Genomic DNA, 18896 nt, shown 5'->3' with positions numbered 1-18896 from the left:
ATTTTGTCATAAGTAATTTTGTCATGTGATGCTATCTTAATTTTGTCACAAGTAATTTTGTCATATTACTAATAATGTTAAGTGTCTTATAACAGAAATTTCAGATTCTGAATTTGTTGCAATAGCTAATTACAATAAATTTATTTTATTAAGTGTGGATTGGGATGCACAGAAAATTAATAGTCATGTAAAAGGGAATATTGAGGATATGTATTTTATTGTCTAATTCAAATACCAAGAAGCTAATATTTTTGAGCTTCATTTAAAATAAGCCATTGGATTTGACAGTAAATGACAAACCTTCCTTATTAATCTTCCTTTTCATGGAAGATTTTGTACTTTGTATTTACTGCCTATTTACTCTCCTTCATGAGAGATGCAAACTACAGCAATGTGTCTAATGTGTTGACTAAAAATAACCCTCAACTATATTTTAGACAGCTCTAAAGGCTAGACTGTATTATCTTTTGAGACATCAGAACAAAGACCCTTTCAATTCCTGAAGAATGGATGAAAAATTGCTCTAATTAGTTTATTTTAATCTGTAGAGAGGAGTATAAGTTGTCTACACATTATAAATGGCTAATTTTTACTGATTAGTTTTTTATTTCTAGACATTTATCCAGCCACCTGGCTTGCCCCTGGTCAAATTTACTCTTTTATTTTCCTCCTCAATTAGATCATGCCCCTCAAATTACTGTGATTTAAATACAAATGACACAGTTCATAATGTGGCATAAAATCTGCTTTTCTTATCTTTGAGAGAACAACTATCCCTTTAGTCACTCAATACAGAAACTTAAATTTTTCCAATTGCTTACTTTACACATCCAGATGTTCACCATATTTGTTCTATTTAATCTGCTAAGCAGCTCTTACCTTCCGTATCTTTTCATTGGCAATTTCATCACCTTAGTTCAGTCCCTAGACATCTAATCTGTGAATTAGAAAGGTGCATTTTATTTTATTTCTTTATTTTTAAATTATTTACATAATTATATATATATTTTATATCACTTTTCATTTTTGTACAATGCTTTCTTTTTTCAGGTATAGTCCTCATAAAATTCCCACCACCAATTCACCTGTGTACCATCGCCATAATCCCTTATGATCAAAACAAGTGTGGGAAGAACAAAGGTGCATTTTAAAGGGTCCCTATCATCTTTCTAGTTTCTGTCCAGTACGACTATTCCTACCAAAATTGTTTTTTAATGTAAATCTTAATACCTAATCTTCTTACAAAGACCAGGGATATAACTCTAGGGATATAACACAAATCCTTATAGTGGCACTCTTTACTGTCCCTTGCTTCCTTCCCTAACCTTATCTTTAGCCTTGCGCAACATTCTCTTCGACCACACTACACTGAACATCCACATGTAAAGTTTCAAATCTCTTTGACGGTGTAGTCCCTGTCTGTGTTAGTTATTCTGTTAGACTATCCTCAGAATTGTTCCAGTACTTAAAATTAAGTAGTGTGGTATTTGAAAACCTTGTAGCTGTTTTTAATTTTTTGAGGTTTTTGTTTTTATTTGTTTTGAATTCAATACCAGATCAAAATAATGAAGTGAAAATAAGACAAGATGCAGTAAAAATAGAGTTGAAACAATCTCCTGGGAAAATAAGTAGCATTTTTTTTCAGTTTATTTCTAACATAATGATGATTTCTAATTTCTAATTGCCAATGACTCCCCTCAGTTGGCAAGAGGTTCATTCATACATCAAAAGTTGATGAAGTATTATTTATTGAATAATGTGTTACCTTTAAGCTTGTGATTGTGAATAAGATTTGATCTCTGACTACAAGGTGCTTGTAGCCTAGTGGGCAAAATTGGCTAACATGCAGACAATTATAATGAAGAATAATTAATTCAATTAAAGAGATTTCATGGATTCACTTAAAGAAAAATTCCTATTTCTAGTTACAGCGTGGTTGGATGAGAATTTATCAGAGGTAAACTTCTAAGTATTTGTGATGAATAAAGAAGCATCTTAAGTTTTTACGTTATCAGTGATAAGTCTTACCACACACAAGGAGGCAAAATAGAATGTGGCCGATTGATATATCAAAACTTCAGGAAACTCAAAAGATACTCCAGTTAGTATCTTTATTATATATTAATATATTATTATCTTGACAAATTTATTACTATTGCAGTGAGATTTTTCAGTTTAAGATATTAGGACCCTATTGTGGAGAAGAAAGTGTAGTAGGGCATCGGGTGTGAAACAGAATAGAAAAGACATAGCTAACATTTGATTGAATACGTAAAATTGACTTGTGTGACCAATTTTAACAAAAGTTTCTGAATAACTTTCCTAACTTTCTTGCTCTAAATTTGATGAATAATTTGAAACAGAATGAATTATGAAGAGGTTGTAATATAGCTATCCAAAAAAAAAAAAAAACCCTCAAATTTTGAGTTAATGAAAACTTGAAAGAAGCTCAAAATTTGGGTTTGTTAATACTATCTCTTAATATCTCACAAGATGAACCTACTTATTGTTTACAAAAACTTCATGGTTCATTCATGTCACTGATTCTTATTTAATTATCCATCTAGGCAATTAAATGATTTCATGAAATTCTATGTACAATTCCATAGTGTTATTAAGAAAATTGACAAATTAACTGCCAAACATTATCCCATCAGTGAAAATAGCACTGGTCTTCCAACTCATAGGTCTGGCCTAGTAGTTGTTGGCCAGTGAGATACCAGAATAATTATATATGTGTAGAAGCTGTCACAAACAAATACATTTTGTATCTTTTGCTTCCTCCTTACCTTCCTATTCCTGGTTATTTCCTCAGTTGTGCTGATAATGAAATGGACATATAGCAAAATCAGAAGGCATAAGATATAATCAACTTCTACCAAAGAAAAAAATTCAACTTGGAACATTTTCTCATATAAGGAGATACAAAATAAATTTTAAGAATTTTTTTGTGTGAATTGAGCATTTTATTGCATCATTATTTGTTCACTACTTCAATATGCTAAAAAGAAACTTCCTGATGATCATTCTGATTGAAGAAATTCTGATACCAACTTTCCAGTATCATTTTCACACAAATATAACATTTGCCCATGATACTGATAAATGACAGAAATGTATTTTTCTTGTTATTTTTCAAAGATTTATTTATGTTTGCATACAAGAGCTGGGGTAAAGGCCAGAGGTGTGGGGGGTGAGAGAATTCACCAGAAACAGAGTGGGGAACAGAACAGGCAGATGGACTGAAATACACTGCTGAGGGGAGCAGTGGGTGAGTCAGGAAAGGTCTGCTGCGCCATGTGGGTAGCTCCCTGGCTGGGGATTGGACTTGTGCTGCACTGGCTGCGAATAGCTTCATAGGTTGTGTCTTAACCCCTTGGGCCACCAGGGATGCCCTCTTGTTATTTTTCTAAGAGTGTTTCATGGGTACCTAATTTTCAAAAGTAAAAGAGGATTTAGCATTAAATTTAAATATTCAGAAAACTTTGGGGACATGTATATTTAAGTTGTTATATACTGGTGAATCATTTTTGGTAACTAAGCATTTTTCACAAGTACCAAGGATTCACTGACTAATGAAAGAGATTTAACACATACATTAATATTTTAATGTCCAGATTTCAAAACAATTTTAAAATATATTTTGTATATCTGTTATTTTTGTATAGTGTTTTGACCTTTTATGATTGATGCAAAAGACACTAATACCATTTGTTTCTCCTCATGCTAGTCTTATGACTGTTTATTTAGAGAATAGTGTTATATAAACACTATTATATAAACACTATATAAACACTATACTTAGAGAGATGCATCTAGAGAAACAACACTGAGCTACATGTATACATTTTATTAAAGAATGATGTTATTTAATTGGGAAGTTTGTAGAAAGCTATATAATTAAGCTTAAGTCATCAAATAACTTGATGATGATAACATTAACAATGAAAAAAGGTTCATATGTTGATTTAATGATGAAACTGGTCCAAACTGTAGGAAGCATTTATTTCCTCTAAGCTTCCCACAATTCTTATTAGAATTCTTAATATATTTAATCTTTTTTTTTTAGTGCATGGGTTAAACTTTTAAGTTCAATGTGCAGAATATTCAACCACTATTGTCACAGTATACAGTATAGTCATTCAAGTTTAAAATTTTTAAAATAAAGTTACATTGTATAAAAAGTACCATTAAAGTAAAGGAAACAACAGTAGAAAGTAGGAAGGAAAAGAAAAAAAATATGCTCTTATAGCATAGAACATTTTTAATATGAAATAAATCATTTATGAGCTAGCCATCAGCACTTTTACTTTTGTTATAAATTATTATATCTATTATGCTTGTATTTGTTATCTGATTTTATTTAAACAATGACATCTAGTGGTTGAGTAAAATCACAGTTCTATTAAGAGATTGATATGAAATTAATGGTAATACATGTGGAAGACAAATTTTCCAGACATTGTGAGGTTAACCTTTAAAGAATAATACATTTTTTACAAGTAGTGGTGGAAGTATGTGATTATCATATCTGGACATCTGGGTTTGATGTTCTCATGAATCCAAGTGGAATTGTTTTACAGCTGGCTGAAAGCAGCATTTGAGATATAAGAAACTAAGGAGCTGAAGTTCATCAATATATTACTGATATCTGAAGTTGTGACTTGACTTCAGACACTATGCAAAATGAAAGAAAAGTGTTATGTAAAGAATAGAACTTCTGAGGGTGTAAACACGTAAAAAACTTTATCAAATATGAAGATACATAAACAAAAATATCATCATATTTTAATAGTAATAAAAGTTACTAGGATTTGTATACCTATTTATAAAGACATAAAGTTATCAGACTTAACTTATTCAAAATCTGACCAAATTATTTTATCAACTAATAGAAAGAAATCTGTTATCACTTACTTCAATTAATGACTACTAAAACTCTTGTGTTTCAGAGAAACTTTCCACACAGTTAGTGAACTTCTAAATGTCTTTAATTTCATGGTTCGGTAACTCTTAGAAATACCAATATATTTGGTAAAGTGAAAATATTAAAATGATTAATACATGGTTATGAGATTAGATGAGTACCCGTTTTCCCACTAACTCATACATGTTCTAAAAGATTTATAAATATTAAAAATGTATGGGGTGACTATAGCAGGTCAGCAAATTTTACCTTATGAGCATGCTATATTTACTGCATATACATATACTTAATATAAAGAGTGAATTCAAGTTTTAAATGACAAAAAACAAAAATACAAAGAAGTTTTCAATGAAAGAACTGAGGAATCAACTTCATTACATTAAACAAAAAAAAAATAGGAAATCATTTTATCTTATAATAAGGAAGTTTATTTAAAATAAATTGACTATTTCTAATAATAACATGGAATTTTATAAAATGAAATTTTGACATGAATTTTGTCTGAAAAAATTGTCCTCTTTGCTATTAAAATTTCCCAAATATATATGTCTGTAATGTAATATGACTCTGTTATTAAGTTCTCCAAAGAAAAGTGTCTCTATCTTTCCTCCAAACTACCTCTAAATAAATCAGTATTGCATAAGTGTTTCAGAAACTAAAATTCAATTTTTCTGTATGTTCCATCTACCTTTGATATATTGTTAAAATAACAATGTCTTTTCCCCCTTTCTACTTTAACAGTTAAAATTATTAACATAAATGATGGCTATGGCACAAGTATAATTAATTATGCCAGTTAGCACTTCCATTTGTTATAATATTATTTTCCATATATATTTAAATTTATAAGATGCTTGGTTATTTGTTTAAAAAATTCTCTATTATATTTACCTGAGGAAAAAACATGAAATGACCTAAGCTGATAAAGAAAATAAGTAATAACTATGCCCAGATATATTGGTTATCAATTTTTCTTCTGTAGGGAAATGCTTTTGAAAGGAAGTTTGTTTTATATATTGATTGTGATTTGGAATCACTGATACTTTGTACAACGATAATACTATGTCTTGAAACTGAACATTCTCAAAAAAAATTATATGAAATTCACTGTTAAATAAACCCCAAATTATTCTTTCATCATTTTAAAGGTATCATGATAAGGTAAAAATGTTATTATAAAAGATTTGGCTTTTCCCTGAAAAGATAGAAAGCTTTCACAAGAATTCTACATCCTGAGGAAACTCAAAATGCATGAATAATGAAGAATATGACTGATAAATCAAATGTTTTTTTTAATTAAAAAATGATAAATATAATAACATATTGCTAACATGAACTTGAAAATTTTTACATGTTCAAGGTTTTTGAATCATATACAATGTGGTAAACCAATGTAACTTAAATAAAAGTAAATAAACAAATTTATATATGTGGAAGTAACTACTTCTAGTCATACAAAATCTTGATATCTGGTTTATGAATGAGGAATATTTGTGTAAAGAAAATCCTAAGACGCCATAGTTTTTCTTTCTTTTAGTAGCTTATTTCAATACAGAATAGTAGTTCGTTAAGCGCTCCCTTTTTAATTTATTTCATTGCTGTTGCTGTTTTTTTTTTTCTGTGACAGTTACTTTATGTTATTGCAGTTAATCCATGACTCAGAGAAGGATGCCTCAAGGAAAATTTTCTAAAAATACATTATGCAAACTGAATTGTAAATACAACATAGGCATTGTGTAGGGTGCAGCCAAAGCAGTACTCAGCCAGAAATTGATAGCACTAAATGCTTACATTAAAATTCCAGCTGTCTTCATCAGGAGTGTTGTATAGACATCTAATCAGCCACATGAAGCCAATATCTTAACCATTAATTTTTCACGAGTTCACATTGGTTTTTCACTTTCTTTCCCACATCGGTTTTACACCTTCTTTTCCTAAATTTCCACTATTACTACTTTTCCATTTTATTTTATTTTAAAAAATCACCTGCTGCTTGTTCAAATATATAGTGTTTTTCTGTAGATGGATACTTAGTATAGTACAAACGTAACCCAGTGGTTAATCCCTACATAGTAGGTTAATGCTGGGTGACTAGCTCACATATCTGCCTCTGAGTGAGGTAGTAGCCTCCACTGACCTAAGGCATTGTTTGTGCTCCAGGTGGCTGCACACATAGATACATCAGTTGGGAGGCTTCCTTGATTAATGTGTTTCTCTTATAGATGCAGATGGCATGACATTTATTGCCTTTATTAATTTATTAGGACTGCCATATGGGAGAAATATCTCTTCTTTTAACTGCAATCTCTTGGGGAAAGAAGGGCCAACTCATTGCCATGGGGACCATATCAAGTTACCAAAACTAGCTGAAGATGAAAGAAATCAATGAATTATTTGGACAGAAGCAGTGTGCACTGGCGTTTTTCCACAATTCCTACTTTGAAAACCAGATGGAATGCAGTCTGTCAGGTGAAGCAAATATTACAAGTGTTCCCTCTATTAGGGACTGCTTGCTAGATTGTATATCAAGTAAAAATATTCTAGACTGAGTTTATAAGACTCTTCAGCTGATCATTAAGATGGAATTAATTAATTAAAATTTTATATAACCAAATTACAGAATAAGAGTGGAATAAAAATGTTAATGCACATGTATATTTTCAGTCCAAATATTTATCAGTTTGTTTTTGCTTGAAATGTTACACTTGTGCTAATAGAAGGCATCTATATAGTCTGCACAATTGTTTAGGTAGCACAAAATCAATATTTCATATTTAGGGATATTTTATAGTTGCGTCTTTCCTAAAACCTGTGTTGTTCAACTTCACATATTATACGAGGGATAAATTCAGCAAATATTTGTTGAATTAAATGATCTTTCAATCAATTCCAAATTGGTGAATTTCAAAATTTTAGATTTTTCATTCTTATTTCACAAATCACTAAAACATTAAGGGATCCTTCTTGATATACTCTTTAAGATACCATTTCCCTACTGACATTCAGTTTTTAATTTTAGAATTACAAACAAAGTCTTTCTCACTGTTTTAGTTTACAATGAATTTTGTACATCAGAAAATCTAGGCCATTTTTTGAATGAGGTATTTTTGGGGCAGAGACACAAGCTATGTATTTGCCTGAGTGCATGTATACTTAGATGGACAAAATACATACTAATATCTTCATATTTAAAACTGCATTGTACTACCATCTATGCCACTAGTAAATACCAAAATTTGTTGTTTTGGGGTTCTTTTTTAGAAGAAAATCCTATCAAAGCATCTCTGCAAAAATGAACAAACCATATTTCACTGAGTATCTGAACATATGGAGATGAGACACCTCATGAATTAAATTTTAAATAAACTGACCTTACTTGATCCTTGACAGCAGGAATAAAGAAAGCACCAGCAAGAGTGGATACACATCAGTGTTCCAGATAGACTGCCTAACTATCAATTTTAATATAATATCTTTAAGATAAACAAAAGAGTGTGTATATATATATGTGTGTGTATATATATATATATATATATATATATGCAATGACATACAAGGTGATTTATAGCCTCCTTGTCCTCTCATCATTAATCTCCTCCCTCTTTATTCACATTATGCATCCATTCAAGAAATGTTTGTTGAATAGCTATTATGCTATGTGCTGGGATAGTACAATAAAGCAAAAAGACAAAGATGCAATACTAATGGCACTTAGGGTCAAGGGGAACTGCCAACAAGTATGAAATTAAAATCAGGTATAATCAGCATTGATATAAGAGATATGCAGGATAATACAGGAACAAAAGAAAAACACTTCACCTCTGCATGAAAGGGAAATTATACTCTGTTAGAGACTTGAAAGATATGTAATCACATTAAAAAAGAGAAAGTTCTCATAGTACAAGAAACAACCCAGGTAAAGCCTGAGGGGGAGAGAGAGTTTTACACACCTTCTAGACTTTGAGGGTAAATCTAGGTGGCAGGAAAAACTCTGGATGAGGATGATGAGGTAAGTCAGAAACAGGTACATAAAAAACAATTGAATAGTATTGGCAACTCATAAAATGTTAATTCTGACCCCTTTGTGCCAAGTTTGCAAAACAGAAGGGACAAAGATTCCCTTTTTTTCAGTATTCTGTAATACAAATTACCGGACATTCTAAGTGTTCTCTAAGACATCTTCAAAAAAGAATTCAGGGAACCCACTGCAAATGTAAAGAACAAAATGATTTTATGAGTAAATGTGAAAAATGCATCCAAAAGTTAAAGGACCAGAAATATTACCATTTTCTTAGTCTAGAATTACTTATCAGTTATGAAATTGCTTAGTCTGCAATTGGCTTTGGGAAAGATTTGAGCTTTCTTTGACTAACCTCATCTCTACCATTGGGAAGCAGCTAATTTGAGAAACAAAACGTACATGTCTCAAAAGACTGGTGGATTTTTGTATTCTTTTAAGGGACCTGAGGTGAGACTCTGTATTGTTCCTTACTAATCTCCCTTATGTTTAAGCATGGAAGTAAAAGGAAGGTTAATCAGAATCTCTAAGAGCTGTCCATTTCATTTCACCAAATTTCTTCTGCAGCAAGAGTCTCTCACAACTGTGTAGTGAAGACAGAATTAGAAGGATTTATTAGAAGGCATAATTTCCCCTTAATGATAACCTAGCATCTACTAGATGGTGAAGTTAGTTGAGAAGTTAATAATGTCTGTAATGACAACCAAGAATCTTTTCACATAATCTATTAATTATTACATATAAAAATATATAGTGCTGATACATTATCAGTTTTCTTCTCTTTAAAATTGTTTATGAACAATTTAAAAAAGTATTCAACTTTCTTACCATCAGACACCTTCTAAAAAGTGATAGATTTTTGTATGGTCTTTCAAATCTTCTCTTTTGTTACTTAATGTTTCTTGTCTTATTTAGAATCTATCCATTATTATATGACAAGATTTTGGAGGCAGAAATAATGCTCTGTTTAATTGGCTTGGTTTCTAAAAATTAAAGATTTGCCATATTCACAGTTGTAGCCTCATCACCTTAATTTCGTTGTAACCCAAAACTGTTTGAAGTAGAAATATTTCTACAAAGGCATGGTAGTCATACTTTTCATTACTATCAAAATACAATAATTTCTTAGCAAAGATTTTTCCATGAACCTGTTATTTTTTGAATGTCTGGAATAACCTGCAACTCCACATGGAACAAACTCTTGGCTAATATTTCGATAGTGCTACGCTCTTCTGATGATATTCTTTTCTCCTTCACTTTTGTCCTCTTCAGCTGGCCAATTTTGGAATTACTAGTCACTCAGCTCTAAAATAAAACATGAAATTTTAAATTAAGAATTAGAGAAATGTACTATGAATAGGAAAAATAAATTCTTAATATTCTCTTCACATAAACGTCACAAAGCATAATGTTCTGAATATAATAGTAGTGAATATAATAGTAGTGAAACTGCTATGTACACCCGGTATCTCTGGGATACAGCTCAATCATTTGCATCTAAAAGAAGCCAAAGAACCATTCATTATTTAGTATTATTTTATTATTTATTTACTAATATTTATTAAATACCATTAATATTTATGGATTCTTGGGGAAAATGTACACAAACAACCCAACTTTTCTTTTCAGAGGCAGTGAATTCCATTCCATGTGTGCTAGAGAAACTGGTCATTATATCAGAGAGTAAAAGTGTAAAACTTAAAATTCATTTCAAAAATTGGGTTTCTTTCTGCACAAAAACCTATTATTTTCTTTGAAGGGAGTCAAAATGAACAGAGTTTTTTTTTTTTTTAGCTTTAGGTTACTTAAAAATTACTAGGAACACATTAATCCAAACCACAATTTAAATAGTGTCTAAAAATAATTATAAACATAGATGAAGGGATTGGGGTAAGTATATTAATGCATTCCTTATTCCATTGGAAAGTAAGCTTTTACAATTTATTTTACCACTTCTTTCATTCTGTTAATGGACTCAAATATGTCAATAGAGATAATTAAAGTTTATATCACAGTAATAGCACTGTTGCAGAGTCTTTGTATAGGAGGGTCAAAAGAGGCATGTTGATAAGGAAAATGAAAGGAATGAAAATGCTCTAAATTGCCTTGCTTTTAAAAGAACAAACAGACTAAATAAATACAAAGGAGACAATACCTTGTGAAGGACAGAGGTGGAACAATTTGAAGTACATTATTTGTTTGGGAGAAATGAATGGTCTTGAGGGTTTTTTGGTTTTTTTTTTTAATCCATGTTAAGAGACTTGGAAGCAAAACAGGGAGAAAAATCACTATCTAGTATATGGTTTAAAATTCCAATAATAATAACTTTGTTGTTCTAGAAAATCTTCCTTTCTTCTCTAGCAAAAATTACTTCATTCTCCAATGAATCACTTCCTATAACGTACAAGATAATTATTATTTCTGTCTCAAAAATCTCTTTTTATCCTGCTTTCTTTACCACATATCTTTTATTGGTTACAACAGATGATTTATAAATCAAATGTGACCTACCCTCATACATCAGTATTTTACATAAAAACAAGCTCAAATATAAGAATATAATTATACCTTTGGTAAGTATATTTTTTAACTTGACTTTAACAGTCAAACATACAAAGAGATTAGAAAGCAAGATTCAGTGTCTGCTGACTGTAGTTTTTTAAACTTTTTTAAATGCACTCTCTAGTCACATCTACACTGAAGACATAGTGGACTAGAGCAGCACAGTGATACACAGAAAACCTGAGATTGTATACCAGTGTTCCAGCTCTCAGATTAAGAAGAGGACTGTGACATAATTTTTCTTATCTCTACATTGCAAACAACAACAATAAAACTCTTTATTTTATATAGTGAGCATGATTGTGAGCAATGATTGAACATATTTTGAGGAAAACATTTCCAATTATAATAGCTCACTATGTAATTGCCAGTGAATATTGAGCCTAAGTATTTCAAATATTTATATAGTCCTGTACTTGTTTATTTTTTTTTGAAGCACTCATATATCAAAAAATTGTGCATCCTTGGATCCTTTTAGAATAAAGGAAAGAAGGAAGGAAATGAGATGTAAAAGGGAATTTAGAAAAATGTATCTAGGAAAAAAAAGAAACATTTCTAAGTGTTCTCCAGTGTACTCCATTATGTAATCAGCAATTTTCACTCACAGAAAAAAAATACAACAAAAAATTGATTGCAGTAAAAAGCACAGTTTTTTTTAAAGATTGATTTATTTATGCATACAAGAACTGGGGTACAGGCCAGAGATGCAGTGGGTGAGAGGATTCACCAGAGACAGAGTGGGGAACAGAATAGGCAGACTGAGTGAAATACACTGCTGAGGGGAGCAGCGGGCGAGACAGGAGAGGTCTGCTTCTCCATTTGGCTTGCTCTCTGGCTGGCTGGGGATCAAACTCCTGCTGTAGAGGCTGCGGATTGCTTCACAGTGCGGTGCTTAACCCTTTGCGCCACCAGGGAGGCCCAAAAGCACAGTTTAATAATATATGTTGTCACTTCAAGAAATCTGTTTTTCTAGTTTCTGGAAAAGAAACTTGAAATATTTTAAAACTTGCTTGCATGCTGAAAAGAAAGATCTTAATTGGACTCTTAAAATCCCAGGAAAGGTAATATGTTAACTTGTGGTTACTTCTAATATAACATTTAAAAGTAAATGTATGCATTTCATTCTCCAATGTACACGTGGAAATAAAGTTAATCAAATGGGCAAACTAATTGTAACAGATATGCATTGTCTTGGTAAAATATAATGCTCAGCTACTTCCCAATATGAAAGGTATTTAATTTTTAGGAAATAGGTAGATTTCACAAAACACTTTATCTAGGGACCATTAGCAGTTCCTCACAAAGAAGTGTGAGATATTAAATGAAAATTATTTTTGGAAAAGAATAAAAGTCTGTAATTTATGTATAATTATCATTAGCTATTTTTTCCCTATGTTGTATGTGCCTCCTAAGATTTAGATACATAAATTCCTGCCAGCAAACTTCTTATGATCAATACCAAGAAAAATATTATGCAGAATCTGACTGAAATGTTAAAAGTTGTTGGCATGTATGAAAATTATAAAAATGCAACAGAGCAATGTAAACGATTTCCAATGGCAGGTGCTTTCAAGATTCAAAGGAAGTGAAGGCTGAAAGCTGCTATCTAGTGTTATAACCCATAGTAATCAATTTCCAAGGAAAAAGAAGAATCCAAGAAAGAAAAAAATATTAAAAAATAAAAACAAAAAACAATGGTGTGCCTCTTGGTGGCACAAGGGGTTAAGTCTCAGCACTATGAAGCTATCACCAGCCCCGTGGCATGAATTCAATATAGGCCTGGGAACTGACCTCTCCTGTCTCTCCCGCTGCTCCCCTCAGCAGTATATTTCAGTAGATCTGCCTGTTCTGTTCCCCACTCTCTCTCTGGTGAATCCTCTCACTGCCCCGACCCCTGTACCTCTGGCCTGTACCCTAGTTCTTGTATGCATAAATAAATACATCTTTAAAAAAATTAAAAGAAAATAATGGCATAAAAACATGCATATGTCAGAAATTCAAAAATCTTATTATAAGTTGGAAGTCTAATGTTTCATAGTAAAGAGTACATATAAGACAGTCCCATGGAAGAGATAAGAGGGTACATCTTGGAGGAGGGCTAGAACAAATGTCTCTAAATCAGGGAAGTAAATACAAAGTTATCAAATTATTCTTGAAAAGAAAAAGAAACATCACCCTAGCTCTAAATCTGAAGCTTTGTTTTCTTAAAAATTGGGAATTAAAATTGCTCATTCACAGAACAGACTTAGTCTTCTTGTTCACAACAGAAAGTGAGTGATATAATCTAAACGGTACCTTGCTTGATCATCTCAAATTAACATATTACCTGTCCTGGGATTTTACGGGTCCAATTAAGCTGTTTCCTTGCAGCATGCAACCAAATTTTAAGCTAAAGACTAACATTTTCTCAGTAGGTTTAATGTAGAGGCCCTTAAATACAACAAGCTCCTCCACAATCCCTGCTGGCTTTTAATGCTGCGTCTCGATGGTAAATTAGTTCCAGTAGTATAGTTCATTTAGCTCTTGGCCCTTTCACTGACATCAGGCCTCTACAAAAGTCTTGAAAATATACAATTTTATTTAAGCAATTTTTCAAATTACTGAGTTTATGCAGAGCTATTTTGGAAACCATCGCTTATCAACCTAAAATCTGAAGCCACTGTGTTGTCGTAATGTTTGTGCTCTTTTTGGAGGAAGCATCACATAGCACAACTTTTATAAATATTTTAAATTTGTAGCCTAAGTTTTCAAGTTATGCTTAATATGTAAATATTAGGAGTTTTGGTCTTAATACCATGTTTCTCCAACTTTAGAATATGTAGGTATTACCCAACAGCATTTTGGACTCAGAGGTACCTACGCACAATGCTTGATTGGTACAAATTTTGATTTAGGGTAGACTCCAAGAATTTGCAGAGCTGGAGAGTTCTCAAACTCTGTGAACAATATGGAAGATGGCCCTGCTTAGTAATTGCCATTTTTAATATTTCCAAGAAAGTTTTAGTTCTTACATCATTTTGAAAATCCCAAAGCACCAATGGTTGAAAACAAAGCAAAACAACAATCTAAAATATCTCAGTAGATCAAACCAACAGTTTATTTTGTTGCTATGCTACAAGTCCACTGTGGGTTATCTCAGAGCATTCCTCATTAGCATCACTCAGGAAACCAGGTTGATAAGTATTTATCTCAAAACAATCACAAGACTAAGAAAAGAAAAATCAGGACTCTATATTCAGGCTCATAAAGCATCTTTGAATCATTTGGGTTGAGCAAGTGGCATCTGCTGTTTATCAGGATCAGTAGAAGTCTGAGCACTTCCACCCAATTCATCCTGGTTCACAGTTGCCGAGGAAATCACAAAACAGCCAAGTGCTGCATGGAATAACACTTTAGTCAGTAAGAGAAGAGATTGAGCAAGATCAGCTAATGTAATGGGTGTCGCACCTCTGTGGCCAGCAGGTCACTCTGGACAGCTAACACAAGGCCTTGGCCTGCCCTCACCTCTTCAATGGAAAGAGTCAACACCATCCTTGTAGAGGACAGATATAGCAGTGGGTTTGCCTACATGTCATCCAGATTTAGGCAGGATGATGACTGTACACTGAGTCTGAAACAGTGAATGATATTCCACGCAAGTGGCTATGTTCAGGACAGGCTGTGAGGAGTCTTTCTTTTGGTAAGGAAGTGTTGTAGCCTCATCTACTCAAATGTGGCCAACTAAGTTCCATAGAGTGTGCAAAAACTGTTGTTCTTAACAATGGCAGATCCCACCCAGTTCATGCTCAATTCCCAGAGACAATGTATGATCCTCCTTTGTGAGAAGACACTGCATGAAAAGACAGTGTTGCTGGATCGGGAGAGTCTTAATAATAATAATAATATATTTTAAATTGAGCAAGTTGGGCCTCTCTGGTGGCACAAGGGTTAAGATGCAACCTATGAAGCTGTCTGCAGCCATGGCAGCACGAGTTCGATTCCCGACCAGCCAGGGAGAAACCCACATGGCGCAGCAGACCTCTCCTGTCTTGCCCGCTGCTCCCCTCAGCAGTGTACTTTGGTCAATCTGCCTATTCTATTCCTCACTCTGTTTCTGGTGAATCCTCTCACCCCCCCACCCCCCACCCCACCCCACCCCACCCCATGCCTCTGGCCTGTACCCCAGCTCTGGTATGCATAAATAAATCTTTAAAAAAAATAATAAAATTAAGCAAGTCATTACAGCTTAACACATATTGATGCCAATGTAAAAGGCATCAATGTAATTTACAGAATCTCAAAGCTAAGGTGTAAGGAACAATTGTGAATTTCATCTACCAGAGAAGAAAATATGATATTGCAAATTATAACTTACATAAATAGACCAATGCAATAAAATTTTCAGGAGGATAAAATATTTCAGCTTTCTCTGTAACTTATTTGCTTGTAGCTATAAGAGACAAAACATCAGTCAATTTCCTCATAAAGTCAACTTTCTATCCAAGTTCTATTTGTTGCTGCAAATCTGGGATTGCTATATATTTAGTATAAATAAATGTTTTTTAGCAATCTATTGGTTTTGTCTACTGGACACTGAGGTTTTATTTTGAAAGATGGTGTGTTCTTTCTTCCTAGTTTGTCATAGAATTTCATTTAGTCATTTTCATTGTTGTTTCTTTTTGCTTTCTTATAATCCTTTCCGGTTTTGATAACACCTTATCTATAAATGTGCTTGAGAGAACAGATGGTGCTTCATGAGAGAGTAGGGCTAGATTCACTAATCATGAGCAAAGAGACAGATTTAGATATTCCATTTTCTTCTTTGATGCATTCCATTTTAGTAGAAAGAAATAATTTCATAAAGCTGAGTTTGACTTGTATTCATACAAGACACACCTGTTACAATTAGCCATATGTATAATTTTCCTATTTTGCAATGTTCGCTAAGGTGATACATGCTATTATTTCTGCTCCTAATTTAAGACAAAAGAAAGAAAATACTGTTTTTGCATTATTTTGAAATTAATTGAAATAGATGCCTAGGGTTTGAAGGTCTGCTAAATAAAACCAGTTATACTACATAAAGCGTGATTTCTTATCATTATAAAACTAGTTCTTGAATCTGGTTACTTCTTTGTTTCCTTCATTTATATCAGACTTTTTTTTAGTATCAGGCTTTTCAATATAAATAAAATATAGGTTAAATGTGATTTACAATTATGATAACAGATACTTTTGTATTTCTTATATTCAAGTATGTATAGAAATATAGTTATAGTCCAGCATAAATAAATATGAAACTTTTAATGGGAGTTAAAAGTTTCTCTTAAATATACAATACAACTTCTAATCTTGCTGTTAAGATTTAATACTCATATTCACCTTATTTTGCAAAGTTTTTTATTTTTTTTTAAGATTTATTTATTTATACAAGAACCAGAGTACAGGCCAGATGCATGGGAGGGTGAGAGGATTCACCAGAGACAGAGCAGGGAATAAAACAGACAGACTGACGAAACACACTGCTGAGGGGAGCAGTGGGTGAGATAGGAGAGGTCTGTTTCACCATGTGGGATACTCGCCAGCCTGCCGGGATTGAACCCACACTGCAGAGGCTGCAGACAGCTTCACAGCCCGGCGCCCAACTGCCTGCGCCACCAGGGTGGGCCCTGCACTATTTTTAAAATAAAACTGTTCTCTTAGAAAAAAAAAAAAAAGATTTAATACTCATTACCAGATCTTTGTACTTGATCAATTTTTGGTTTTTTGTTTTCATTTTTGTTTTAGTTTTCCTTTGCAAGTATTTAGGATCTTGGACTTATTTAGGATGTGACTATTTCTTTAGAGAAATACAGTTTAAAAAAAAAAAAGGTCTGCAGAGTTTGTGGGCTCTTCAATTCATATACATATTTCTTAATTTATAGCATCATTTCTTCTGTGTTCTTAATTCTCCATTATTATTTCTATGTTACAACACCTTGATTTATTTATAAATTATCTAAAGGAAAAAAAATTTTTTCTAGAGTATTTTAACCTCTTGGGTATCTGATTATATTTCCTGGACAATTCTATTTTATATTACAACCCTTTGCTTTTGTATTTCTAATCCCTAAGTTCTTTTCTTGTTCTCTGGAGGGTCCCTTTGACAGCATCCTGTTCTTGTATCGTGATACATCATCTTCACATCCCTTAGAATCCACATCTCTTAGACTTCAATATGAAGTCTAATATGTGAGGTTTCATTATGTTGGCTACTTTTATTTAATTTCCTTTGAGATTCCTATAGAGAATATCACAAGAAAATTCTTCCATTGAATCTTATTGCCATATTTTTACAAGAAAGTAATTATTTTCAGGATGGCTGCTGTAAGCAGAGCTCTCATTCACCTATGGAGGTAGGTACCTATTTGAACTAACAGTTGAGTGTTTGTGGCATATAATTATGCCCCAAAACAAATCTTAATGTGAATATGTGTTGTATGTTTAAACAAATAGATGGCATTGATGTATTACTCTTTCAAGTATTTTTGAAACCAGACATTTACAGCTTAACCTCACAGTTTCATTCTTTGGGTATTTCTACATCATCTGGGACTTTTCAACAGTATTTTGAAGGTGAGCTTCCTGAAAGCACTAGAATTACTCCTAATCTGTAAGGAGGATGATGTCTTAAAATGATTAAAATTTGAGGCATTCCTTTGTTTAAACTTTGACTGTCTAGTAAATAACTGAGGTTGACCTCCATTTGGGATACAATGCCATATATTTAGGATACAGCGATGAAACAAGACAGACGCATGCTCTACTCTCAAGGAAATAACAAGCTAGTAAGAAACAAAGCTCAAAACAATACTTGCACAAATAAATATACAACTTCTTTTAAAAAAAGATTTATCTATTCATGCATAACATAACTGGGGTACAGACCAGATGTGCAGGAGGGTGAGAGGATTCACCAGAGACAGAGCGGGGAAGACAACAGGCAAACTAACTGAAATACACTGATGAGGGGAGCAGTGGGCAAGACCGGAGAGGTCTGCTGCACCATCTGGGTATCTCCGTGGCCGGCTGGGATTGAATCTGCACTGCAGAGGCTGCCGAAAGGTTCAAAGCGCTGTGCTCAACCACCTGCGCCACCAGGGAGCCCCTAAATATATAACTATTATCTGTAAAAATTGCATGAAGAACTTTTCATTTGATCCTATTCCAGGAACATGATCCAATGCAGAGAGAGATCTTAAGGAAAGACATGCTTGAGTGAAGAACTGAATAATGGATAGGAAATAACTAGGCAAAGAGGAGGGAAAAAGCAAAAGTAAACAAAACTACTACAACTATCCCATTTCCAGAGAATAGTCTGAAATAGCAAAAAACAGAAGAACCAAAACAAATAAAAAACACCCATGTGCG

At 32.8% G+C, this 18896-nt stretch overlaps 1 long non-coding RNA gene across 2 annotated transcripts in view; it reads left to right on the top strand.

Annotated features, from left to right (window-relative positions):
- The window catches only part of LOC129146714 (uncharacterized), an 87633-nt gene that overhangs the window by 33693 nt on the left and 35044 nt on the right, over positions 1-18896 (top strand). The gene's annotated exons all lie outside the window — the stretch shown is intronic.

Source organism: Talpa occidentalis, unplaced genomic scaffold, assembly GCF_014898055.3.
Source record: "Talpa occidentalis isolate TD23 unplaced genomic scaffold, MPIMG_talOcc4v2.1 talOcc4.4, whole genome shotgun sequence".
NCBI lineage: Eukaryota > Metazoa > Chordata > Mammalia > Eulipotyphla > Talpidae > Talpa > Talpa occidentalis.
The sequence above is the reverse complement of the archived record's forward strand: the minus strand, read 5'-3'. Positions and strand labels throughout refer to the sequence as shown.